This window comes from Notolepis coatsorum, assembly GCF_963971535.1.
Source record: "Notolepis coatsorum genome assembly, chromosome: 3".
Classification (NCBI taxonomy): domain Eukaryota; kingdom Metazoa; phylum Chordata; class Actinopteri; order Aulopiformes; family Paralepididae; genus Notolepis; species Notolepis coatsorum.
In genome coordinates this window covers 101,776,520-101,788,704 of record NC_140167.1, presented here as the reverse complement: position 1 = coordinate 101,788,704, position 12,185 = coordinate 101,776,520, and the positions used below count along the sequence as shown (strand labels likewise).

Genomic DNA, 12,185 nt, shown 5'->3' with positions numbered 1-12,185 from the left:
AATTCTTTTGTTCGCTGGAAAAGGCGAGGTAAGATTTGTCTATCCTTGGGTTCCAGATGGCATTAAAATCCGCTCCTATTATAAATGAGTAATCGGGAATGTCTAACATTGCATTGGTTAGTGTAGTGAAGAAATCTTCTTCGTACAAATTTGGGGCGTATACCGCTATCAACGCTATTTTCCTGTTCTTATGTTCAATCTTAGCTATAGTTATCCGACCTTCTACATCAGACCATACTCCCTTTAGTACAATATTCAACTTACGTTTAACGACTATTGCTACACCCCGAGTTCTCGTACCAATAGAGGAGTGACTGATATTATGGTATATGTTGTCCGCTAATTTACCTATGTCTTTCCCTAGAATGTGTGTTTCGCTTAGCAGAGCAATGTCCACATGTTCTTTTTTCATCAGTGTGAGCACGCTTTTGCGTTTGAGTTGGTTATTTATTCCCCCGGTGTTCCATATCATTATATTCAAACTAGCCATAGTCTATACATGTTGCATTGTAATTTTTGGTAATGCTTCTAGAGTGCGAGGCAATAATAGATATACATCCCACTAGTGAGGTCCCGTTGAGAGCCGAGCTTAAAAACATACATATATACAAATAAAAATCCCCTACCCTTCCCTCCCACCGAGAGTCGTACAGGATTGTGTTCCATGAACACAACCTTTGCGTATGACTCTCTCCCTTGCACCACCGGATATCCCAGAATGATCCAATTATCCTTAACATTCCTATGTATACCATAGGATCTAACACTCTAAATTCTACCATAAGTAGAATGTCGACTGTGGCTTGGCCACTTACCCGTAAAAAATAAATAAATAAAAATTTAAATGAGATAAACTAAAAATAAAGACCAAAAATAAGCTTCAATTGTCATGCCCTAATCACTACATTTTATATGAACTTGTAATTTATAGTAATTTATAGTAACCCATGAATAATATGAAGGTATTGAACTGAAGAGAGAGCCTCAATAAATCAGAGAGAGCGGATGAAAAAGAAAAAAAAAAACAAGTAAAAGGAAGAGAACATTAACTTAGATCTTAAAAGAGCATTGCTATGCTTAAACATCTAAAGTATTAATTGGAGAAGTAGTGAAATTATTTCCCATTAATAAAAAACAGTTTTTAAATACGTATATGCAGCATTTCCCCTGACCGGGGTGGGCGATGATCGTTGTGTAGAGTGATCTTCAGCCGGCCGGCTATGATGGCTCTGTGGTTCTGCATCTAGATAGCTGTTGATTATTCCCCCGAGGGGCTTCTGGTAGAATGAATGACCACGTATTGCTGATATTCCAGAATGCTCCATATATCAAAGAATGCTTCGATGTTCTAGATTATTCCAATATTTCATTTTTACATTGTCTGAATGTTCCAGTATGTTCTGGAGTGTTCCAATCTTAAATCCAATATGTCCGCAATAATATAAACACGTCGGGGAAAGCATTCAAAAACTCTGAGCACGTAGGTCTCTCTGTCCCAAATCCTCGGTTATTAAAGGTTGTACTATATGGTGACCTTGCATAACTGAGATTTAAAAGGCCATTTATACACTATTCTGCGTTTTGTTCAGACAGGAATTTGGCTGCATCTTCAGGCGAGTTGAGGAGAACCTTTGCTCCTTGTTTGTCGACGACGCAAAGTATTGCAGGGTATATTAGTAGGGGTCTGTATTTCCCCAGGTATAGTTGAGACATCACCGTCTTGAACTTGGCACGCAGTTCCACTACATCACGACAATAATCTTCAAAGCAGTGTATTGGTACCTCCATGTATTTCAGATTGCCTTTCATCCTGCGAGTTTCACGCATAATAATTTCTTTTATTCTGACTTGGCGCAGTATAACTAATATCACTCTGGGCTTAGCGTTATTGCCAATGGAGCGGGGACCCAATCTGAAGCACTGATCCACCTCCGGTATTTTAGGAAGGATTCCTGTTCCCAAGATTTTCTGTAATTCTGTGGCAAACTCTTCAGGGTTTTCACATCTCACTGATTCGTCCAGACCGACAATACGAATATTCAGCTTGCGTTTTTGATATTCCATCTTGAATATTTTGGCTTTCTGTTCTTTATTGATTCGTGTGAGCTCCAACGTTATTTCGCTGAGCTCCGTCTTGATTTCATTGTAGTTCCCCTTCATCTCAGCAGTTAGGTTAACTTTGTTAGCCTCTACTTCATTGTAGATGCGAGTGAAATTGATTTCGTGGGCTTCCACTACTTTCTCCAGAGCCTCGGTGCGTTTATTCTGTGCGTCGGCGTCCGCTCTCAGCGCATCAATTTTGCCTTCAATAGATTCTTTAATAGCATCTACTTTTTGAGTTATTATCTTCTCCGACAGTTGTGATTGGTGGATCATTTCCTTCATTATTGTCTTCCCCATTTCCTCCATTTTCCGGATGATATGTTCGGTATCTGCGGAGGTGTTTGATGGGGATGAACTTGAAGCGGCCGCTGTCAAGTCAATATTTCCTGCTGTCCGCTGTACGAATCCTGGGTCCCGCGGCGGGACCTCTTCGACTGGTTTTGGTTTCGCTGGGTCTTTCTTTGGTGACATCTCGATTCTTTTGGTCAATATAGTTAGTTGATAGTCTCAGTTGATATATGCGTCAAGTTTTAAACGCATTAATATTTTAAAAATATGTTTTTAAAACGAAAAAAAAAATAACGGGTGAGCAGCTGTGTCACATGCGACCTACTCCATTCTAACGCTAAACCGGAAGTCCGATTACGCTAATTCTTATCTCCGGCTCGAAGGACCAATTGTAACTGAGGGGTACAATTCCCTGACTGTATTAATCAAGTATTGGTATCATTAAACCATTACCGTCTTATGTACATTACTGGCCATACTGTACACAAGTATATCAGATGAGAACACTTCCACAATGAAACGGTTTCCACACAAATACTTGTTTAGAATATTTATTACAGCAAAGGATATTATAACAATACTTTAATTGCGCTTATAAGGCAAATAGAATGTGCATAGGCAAGTCAATACTGAATATTAGTAATTATATCTATGGTACTCTGGGAAGGGGGTGTACTACCGGTTGTAAGCCAGCAGGGGGGGGCAATGCTCTATACAAAGTCAATGGGTCCACGGAGGCGATCTTACTCCCTGGAGCAGCGGATGAAAACGGCAGCTGTGATCCTAGGGTGCGCGCCGCACAGGTGAAGCCGTGGAGTCTCTGCTCCAACAGAGACCGGCTCGAGTGATGTCCTCACGGGCATGTGTAGATCCCACAGCAGTGGGTGTAGACGGTTCTCTGCTCCAGCAGCCACAGTCAAAGCAATGAAGAATAATAATCCTGCCGGAAAGGCTCTGCTGGCGTCGGGGAGATCCTCCGGTGCGCGGTAGTTCACAGTTGAACTTGACGTTACTACTATCCTATTTGCACGCGGCTATAAGTGCTCTATGTAGACGCACAATTACTCACTTCACGTGGTCTTTGACTCGTAATGAAGGCTTTTACTAGCAAAGAGCGAACGATACGTTGAACAAACGTAGTAGGATAACACGACTCTATTTGAGGCAATACGAGCCCTACTCTACCGCACGTTGCATAGTGGGATGAGGCGTCGCTTGGATAACTGGAGCTGAACGAGACTGAACGGGACAAGGGACTTCACGTGTTCGCCTGCGCCATATTTATATGCACGGGGGATAATCAAGTGCCAGCCTGCTCACTGTCTCGTAGCCTTGGGCAGAAGCGGGCATGCACAGACATGTTATGTCGGTAGCTTTCAAGTCAGCTCTAGGGGGTAAGTCACTGGCGCCTGGTGGCACGCCATCCAATAGGAGAATGAATATTATGGTCTGTAGGCTAAAGGGATATTCCGTGTATATGTACAAAGAATATACAAGGGATATCAAACGATATACAAATATTATGCAATATATATCAATCAATAAATACATATATTCGGTTTAATCTGACCCTTTGTAACAGACGGCATTGGTTGTAGTGCACACACAGCACGCTCCAGCAGAGGGCGAGACCAGTCCTCACTAGTGGAGCGAGCACACACAGAGCTGGTTGTCTACACGCAATCGATAGGGGAAAACCCGCTTCAGTGGTGGAAATTAAATGAGACACACTTACCGTTGCTGGTGCTGCGGGCTAACTGGCTACCGTTCTGAGAGCTAACGTTACTAGTACTAGGGTGCTGCAGGCTAACTGGCTACCGTTCTGAGAGCTAACGTTACTAGTACTAGGATGCTGCAGGCTTCTGGCTACCGGTCTGAGAGCTAACGATAGTAGCACTAGGATGCTGCAGGCTTCTGGCTACCGTTCTGAGAGCTAACGATAGTAGCACTAGGATGCTGCAGGCTTCTGGCTACCGGTCTGAGAGCTAACGATAGTAGCACTAGGATGCTGCAGGCTTCTGGCTACCGGTCTGAGAGCTAACAATAGTAGCACTAGGATGCTGCGGGCTAACTGGCTACCGTTCTGTCCGACCCTATGTCCGACCCTATCAACCAGGATACCCCGACCACAGAGGCCCTAGTGGGTTCTAATGTAACTGACCAAGCTCACGGTGGGGACCAGGAGGGAACTGACACGACTATATCCCCCGACAACGCCGACGAGGTAGTCCCCGGAGCGCTCCAGGATAAAGAAAGCCCTCCCGGGATGGAACCCGACCCACCACAAGAAGAGACGCGCACCCAGGGGATGGATCTCCTCGGTACGCAACAGGAGAACGGATCTCCAACAAGTACTGCCGGGAGCCGATCGCCCCGAACGGCGTCTTCCCCCAGCGAGGCGGACAAGATGCTGGCGCAAGCACTCATCGCCACCCTGGCAGCCTCCACCGAACGCGATCGACTTCAAGCGCAACAGACGTGCGAGCGCGAACATTTGGCAGGCGAGCGAGAGCGCTTCCAGGCGCAACAAAGGAGTGAAGACGACCGAATAAGACTGGAGACCAGACGCCTCCAGACAGAAGAGAACATTGAGAGAAGCCGTGCCGACGTCGCAAATGCACAGCTCCACGCTGCCCATGCCAGCGGCAATGCCCAGCGCGACGTCGCCAACGCACAGCGCGACGCTGCCCAGGCCAGCGCCAATGCGCAGTGCGACATCGCCAATGCCCAGCGCGAAGCCGCGCGCGACACAGCCCATGCCCGGCGCGAGGCAGAGCGCGACCGGCTGCAGGCGGAGCTGATGGACAAACTGGTTGCCATGGCGACACCCCCTCACTCCGCACGGAGCTCTCAGAGATCGTCAAGACATGGGTCTAGGACACATTCCCCTACCCGACGAAGCAACCCGGGACCCCGCCAACAGGAGGATCCTGTCCACGTCTCGGAACCCCCTCCCCGGCCGGTCCATACGAGACCTAGCAACCGGGAAGAACCGGACCACGCCGAGAGACTGAACAGAAGACTCCAGGTCCTAGCAGAGGGAGAGGAGGAGGAGGAGGAGGAGTGTCAAGCCGACCAGCAGCAATGTGCTCTGGCCCAGGAGGCCCAGTACAGCCCCGACCAGCAGCAACATACTCAGGACCAGGAAGTCCAGTACAGCCCAGAAGTCAGCCCCGAGGCCCTGCGCTACAAACCCCCGACTCAACTCACGGGTGAGTTTGACGCACCGTCAGCCCCGAGGAACAGCACCTGGGTACCCAACCTTCGGTACCCACCAAGTACCAGCCCAAGACGACACGCAAGAGGAGACTCGCCTAGGAGGCCTCTCCCCCAACGCTCACCGATGTGCCAGTCATCCATGACATCATACATTGGCACACCGACGTTTCAAGACTTCACCCATGAGAATCGAGCACAGTATACGGAGCTCCGGATGTGCTTAGAGACAATGATGGTGGATGTCGCTGATGAACGCCACAAGTATGCAATATTACTGCAGCACCTGAAAGTGCCCCGAGCGCACAATATAGCGCTAGCCTATGCCACCTCTACGACCCCATACACCGCGGCTCTAGCAGCGCTGGACCAGAGATATGGACGTATATGGGATTACGTAATAGAAGAGATAAGGCATATTGACCGCTTACCCCCAGCAACAGACAATCGCTCACTAGACGACCTGTCTATAAAAGTACAGTCCCTGGTAGGGATGCTGGGAGCGCAACAAGAAAAGGGTATGCACGAGCTATACGCCAACTCTAACGTCGAGAGGATTTTAGAGAAGCTGCCGCCCGCCAGACAGGAGCGCTTCAGGCGGCAAAGAGACCACCGTGATCCTAACGGTCCAGAACCATCCCTCCTAGACTTGGCCGACTTCCTGGCGAGAGAAGTCAGCAGCCTACGATTGGATACGTTCGTGCGGAGCACACCAAGCTCCAGAGAGGGACCTAGGAGAGTAAACGATGGCCGAAGATCGGTGACTGTTATGCACCAAGCCGAATCAGTACCGCAGCACCAGAACCACAACACCCCCTCGAAAGAGGACCAGTGGAAGATTGAGTGCCAGTACTGTGAGGGAGAACATCGGCTCTATCAGTGCGAAGATTTCAAGAAGCTGACCACGGATGATGTGAGCCAGTGGGTCAAGGACCACCGCCGCTGCTTCCGCTGCGCGCGCAGCCACCTAGCAGCTGAGTGCCGCTTGAAAAAGAAGTGCAGCAGGTGCGGTGGCACCCACCTGGAGGTCCTGCATGACATCAACAGGCGTCAGCCAGGACAACAGAGTGGGCCCGTCGCGGTAATGTACCATGCCGAGGCGGTGGCACCAGAACCAAAGTTCCACCAGACCGCTCCCTGGTGTCCCGACTGCTACGGCAGACACTGGGAGTCAAGGTGCGACTCGTACCATATAGAGTCTACGTCACCACCCACAGGAGTGCTCCACATTGACCAGCACAGCGGGACCCCCCGTGTGCTCCTCAAAGTGGTCAGAGTGCTCCTGAGCCACGAGGACAAGGTCCTGGACACTTACGCCGTCCTGGACGATGGGTCCGAAAAGACTCTCCTCCTCGCTTCCGCAGCAGCCCAGTTGGGCCTGCGGGGTGTCAAAGATACAATGACCATACGCACCATCAGAAGGGACCAGAAGACCATAAAGGGTGAAAAGGTCTCCTTCGAGATAGCAGCGGTGGACCAGCCCGAGAAGCATTATAGTATAAGCAACGTCTTCACCAGCCACGACATAGGCCTGTCTCAGTACACCTACCCCATCCCACAGCTGATGGAGAAGTATGTGCACCTACGTCAACTACCTATACCGCTTATCGACGGCGCCACACCGACCCTGCTCATCGGCTCCGACCACGCGGACCTCATTCTCCCCATTGAGGCGGCCCACGTCGGACCCAAAGGATGCCCGGTCGCGGTTCAGACCCGACTGGGATGGACGCTCCAAGGCCCCCTCTACGGACTTGACAGTCAACCCACGTCTACAAGCTGCCTACACACAGAGGCGAGCGACACCGGCCTCTCCCCCGTACAGCAGAGGCTATTGACATTAAGCGAGGGGCCCGTGAGAGAACCGTGGGTACCAGAGGGAGTTCGGAACCCCACCCCCCTCAGCTGCGCTCCAGACGTAGCTGACCTCGAACCCAGCACCCCAAGCGACTCCTTGACGGGGCGGTCGGGACCGGCCCCTCCTCAGATGGGGTACAGAGCAAACAAGAGAAACAGACGGAGGAGGAGAAAGCACAGCCAAGCACAGATCAAAGCAGTCTCAGGCCCGCTTCCTCCTAAGCCCCCCTTCATCCCGTCCAGTCGTCATGACCATAGACCAGTCACTACCCCGAGCTGCGTGGCCGGCCGGCCGCGTAAGCAGAGTGACCACTGGTGCCGACGGAAAGGTCAGAGTGGCAGAAGTGACCAGCCAAGGGCGGACCTACAACCGACCCCAGCGAGGCTGATAGAGTCACCAAGGCTCCCCGACTCGCCTAATGACGACCATGACCCATGACTTTGTGAACTGACCGACCCCTCACAACGGACATTGAGTAGTGGACAGTGCGGTTAATCTGTCTCTGCTTAGCTAATTAGGTGGGACTAATTAGGGGGCGGCTGTTACAAAGGGTCAGATTAAACCGAATATATATATTTATTGCCTGAGATCCCATGTATAATATTTGTATATCGTTTGATATCCCTTGTATATTCTTTGTACATATACACGGAATATCCCTTTACCTGGTACAGGACAGACCATAATATTCGTTCTCCTATTGGAAGCGATCCCCTAGGCGCCAGTGACTTACCCCCTAGACCCGACGAACATGTCCCAACTAGCCCCGGTTCCGCGTAGGAATACGGCTACCGAAATACGAATGGCACTATTTGTCCACCGTACGTATAAATATGACCATCGAATACAGAACTTCCCTTTCAGTTCGCCTTCAGTCTCGTTCAGTTCAGCTACCAAGTAAAGCCTCACCCACTACGCAACGTGTGGTGCAGAGTAGGGCTCGTATTGCCTCAAATAGAGTCGTGTTATTCTACTACGTTTGTTTAACGTATCGTTCGCTACTTACTAGTAAAGGCCTTCATTACGAGTCAAAGACCACGTGAAGTGAGTAATTGTGCGTCTACATAGAGCACTTATTGCCGCGTGCTAATAGTATAGTAACGTCAAGTTCAACTGTGCACTACTGCGCACCGGAGGATACCTACACCGGACCAGCAGAGCCACTTTCCGGCAAGGATTATTATTCTTCATTCTTCACCAAGCTGCTGGAGCAGAGAACCGCCTACCCCGCTGCTACTGTGGGATCTACACATGTTCGTGAGGGCATCACTCGAGCCCGTCTCTGTCGTACCAGAGGCTCCACGGCTTTCACCTGCACAGCGCACACCCTGGGACCAGGCTGCCTTTCCCCGCTGCTCCAGGGAGTAAGATCGCCTCCGTGGACCCTTGACTTTCATAGAGCATTGCCTCCCCCTGCTGGCTTACAACCGGTAGTACACCCCCCTTCCCAGAATATCCCTAGATCTAATTCCTAATATTCAGTATTGACTTGCCTACGCACATTCTTTGCCTTATAAGCGCAACTAAGTAATGTAATGTAATACTATTTGATGTAATAAATATTCTAAACGAGTATTTGTGTGGAAACCGTTTCATTGTGGAAGTGTTGTCATCATAATATACTTGTGTACAGTAAGGCCAGTAATGTACACACACGGTAGTAGTTTAATGATACTAATACTTGATTAATACAGTCAGGGAATTGTACCCCTCAGTTACACGGGGTATTATGCAGCAAGGTATGACGGTATGAAAAAAATGGGATCATCCCTATGTTCCCCGGGTCCTATGTTCCCCGGGTTCTATGTTCCCTGCTTTGATTGATTAATAGATTGAACATTTTATACATTTTTATTATTTGATTAATTATTAATGTCTGCCTCGTTTCGAACGGTTAAGCTTAGGCCCTCTTTCGAACTGGTTAAGGTTAGAGTTTGGAATCAGGGCTGGTGGTCTAAAATCTTCAATCAATCAAAGCGGGGAACATAGAACCCGGGGAACATAGGACCCGGGGAACATAGACATGCTCCCAAAAAAATGATACCGCCCAAGCCTACTGTGAGTGTATTTGATGCTTGTTACATAGTGTTATTGTCATTTAGCATTCTGATGGCCTGAGGATAGACGCTTCTTCTTAGTCTCTCTGTGCTTGCCATGAGACTCCGGTATCGCTTGCATGACCGCAGCAGTTCAAAGAGGCAGTTGTTTGGGTGGCTGGAGTCTTTGATTATTCTCTTAGCCTTACCCATGCACCGCTTGTTGTAAATGTCTTGGAGAGTGGGAAGCCCCCCTCCAATTGTGCGTTCGGCTGAACGGGCCACTCTCTGTAGTCTGCTACGATCTTGTGCGGTGCTGTTCCCAAACCAGGAGGTGATATTGCCAGTCAGGATGCTCTCTATTGTGCATGAGTAGAAGTTCTTAAGGATCTTCTGACTGACTTGGAACTTCCTTAGGCGTAAGAGGCGTTGCCGTGCCTTCTTCACAACACTGTCAATGTGTGTGGTCCATGTCAAGTCCTCGGATATGTGGACTCCGAGGTACTTGAAACTGTTCACTCTCTCAAACGGTGCCCCGTCGATGCTGAGTGGGCTGTAGTCCCTGACCCCCGACCTCCTGAAGTCCACAATCATCTCTTTTGTTTTGCTGACGTTCAGGGAGAGGCAGTTCTCCTGACACCACTGCGACAGATTCTTTACCTCTTCCAGGTAGGCCCTCTCGTCGTTGGCGGAGATCAGGCCCACCACTACTGTGTCGTCAGCAAATTTGATGATTGTGTTGTTGTTCCACTGTGCCACACAGTCGTGTGTGTACAGCGAGTAGAGGAGGGGACTCAGAACACAGCCCTGGGGGGCCCCTATGTTGAGCGTGATGGATGAGGAGGTGCAGTTGCCTGCTCTCACCACCTGGGGTCTACCCATTATTATGTACAGTGATACAAATATAAATATGCTATGGTAGTAAGCCATACTGGCCAGCGGTATAACTAATAAGAGTAGGTATATGGGATATATAATGATATAGATATAGTATATACAGTGTATACAGTGCACAGAGTGGGTACAGTATGTCAGGACATTAAGATTCCTTCTACATTCACTCCACCCAGTGAAAAGGTGATTCTATGAGTGAGTGACTTGTGGGCCAATATGGAAGAAATCAATTGCATGATAATCACAAGGGTTTTTTCTTGATATTGTAGCGACCCTGGGATTTGGGTCGGTTGACCAGCCGAGCTGTCACTCTGCCCGGGGCTGGCGGCGACGCTATTGGTCGCGCCAGCCGCGGGTTGACAGAGTCGAGAATGCACAGGCTGACCTGGGGAGGCTATAAGATGGTGGAGGCATGGGAAGTAGTAGGGATGAGTCGCTTGTACCGAAGCTATACCTGATGCTTGAATAAAGAAGTACAGTGAGGACTAACAACCTGCCTCGAGAGTCGTACAGTATATAACGTTTACAATTTCAAAACATTACACTGGTGTCAGAAGTAAAGTGGGGAGAGAAGAACGGAGAGGACGTTTCGCTCGGCGTCGGAGGGGATTCGCCGGAGGTGTGCTAGCTTAGCATAGCCTAGCTTAGCTGCAGTTACTTGGCTTGCTAGGCGCAGCGGCATGGACGTCTCCGCGATGGATCGAAAGAGGACTGAGAGAAAGAAGAAGACGGAGAAGATTGGCCGGAGGAAAGTCGACAGAAGTGTGCTAGCTTAGCGAAGTCTAGCTTAGCTGCAGTTAGCGGCTAGCTAGGCGCAGGGGCGTGGATATCGCCGGCAGGGCGAAAGAGGATGGAGAGGAAGAAGGAACGTGCGGGTGGTCAAGAGACATGGACAAGGACGTTAAGAGCCATGAGGAGGCGAGAGGGTTCCACGGAGGCTTCGCAAGGTGCCATTTCCCGCCGGACGGGGGTCAGAGTTGACCCGGGAGGTGAGCAAAGATGGCGGCGCCCATGGCACATGGCGGGCTCGACGGCGTGGACGACCGGAAGATCTGGGGAGCCGCTGCGGGGGTTGGCCGAGGACATTGGTGGCCTGGCCCGGCGGGCATGAGGACATGTGCCGAGTGTGCGGAGCCATGGTCGAATGGAACTCTCTGCAATGCATTGGTAGAGCCATGATGGAAATGGAACTCTCTGACGGTGTACTGTGAACTGTGTACGGGGTACTGTGAACTGTGTACGGGGTACTGTGAACTGTGGGTACTGGGTACTGTGAACTGTGTACGGGGTACTGTGAACTGTGGGTCGGTGTACTGTTTGTGGATTTAGCTACTGTGTTTAGCGGGTATTGGGGTGGGGCTAGCAGTTAGCGTAGCGTCGCCCCGGTGGTTAGGTGTAGCCACCAGCAGCGTCGTGTAGCTAGCTGCGCATAGCATTGTGTGGGGTGGGAAGCAAGACGTCTCTGTTATTGGGGAGGGCGTCTCTCTGTCGGTCTGGGAACAGGAGGACGCGAGCAACCTGGAACCAATGGGATTTGGTGGTTGTCGTCTCTTGGGGCCTGACAGAGAGGGTTGCAGCCGGTAACCAACAGAGCACGACGGGGCTAGCAGTGAGCGTGGCATCGTAACCGGTGGTTAGGTATAGCCACCGGAAGCGTCGCGTGGCTAGCTGCTGGCCTAGCATTGTTGGGGGGGTTAATTTTGTGGACCGGGGGTGGTTTTGGTTCGTCCCTCGGGGCGAGGGACTTTGTTGTGGGGGGGGTAACGTAGCGACCCTGGGATTTGGGTCGG

General features: G+C 50.1%; 1 protein-coding gene across 2 annotated transcripts in view; it reads right to left on the bottom strand.

Annotated features, from left to right (window-relative positions):
• The window catches only part of egfl6 (EGF-like-domain, multiple 6), a 61,752-nt gene that overhangs the window by 13,528 nt on the left and 36,039 nt on the right, over positions 1–12,185 (bottom strand). The window lies entirely within an intron of this gene.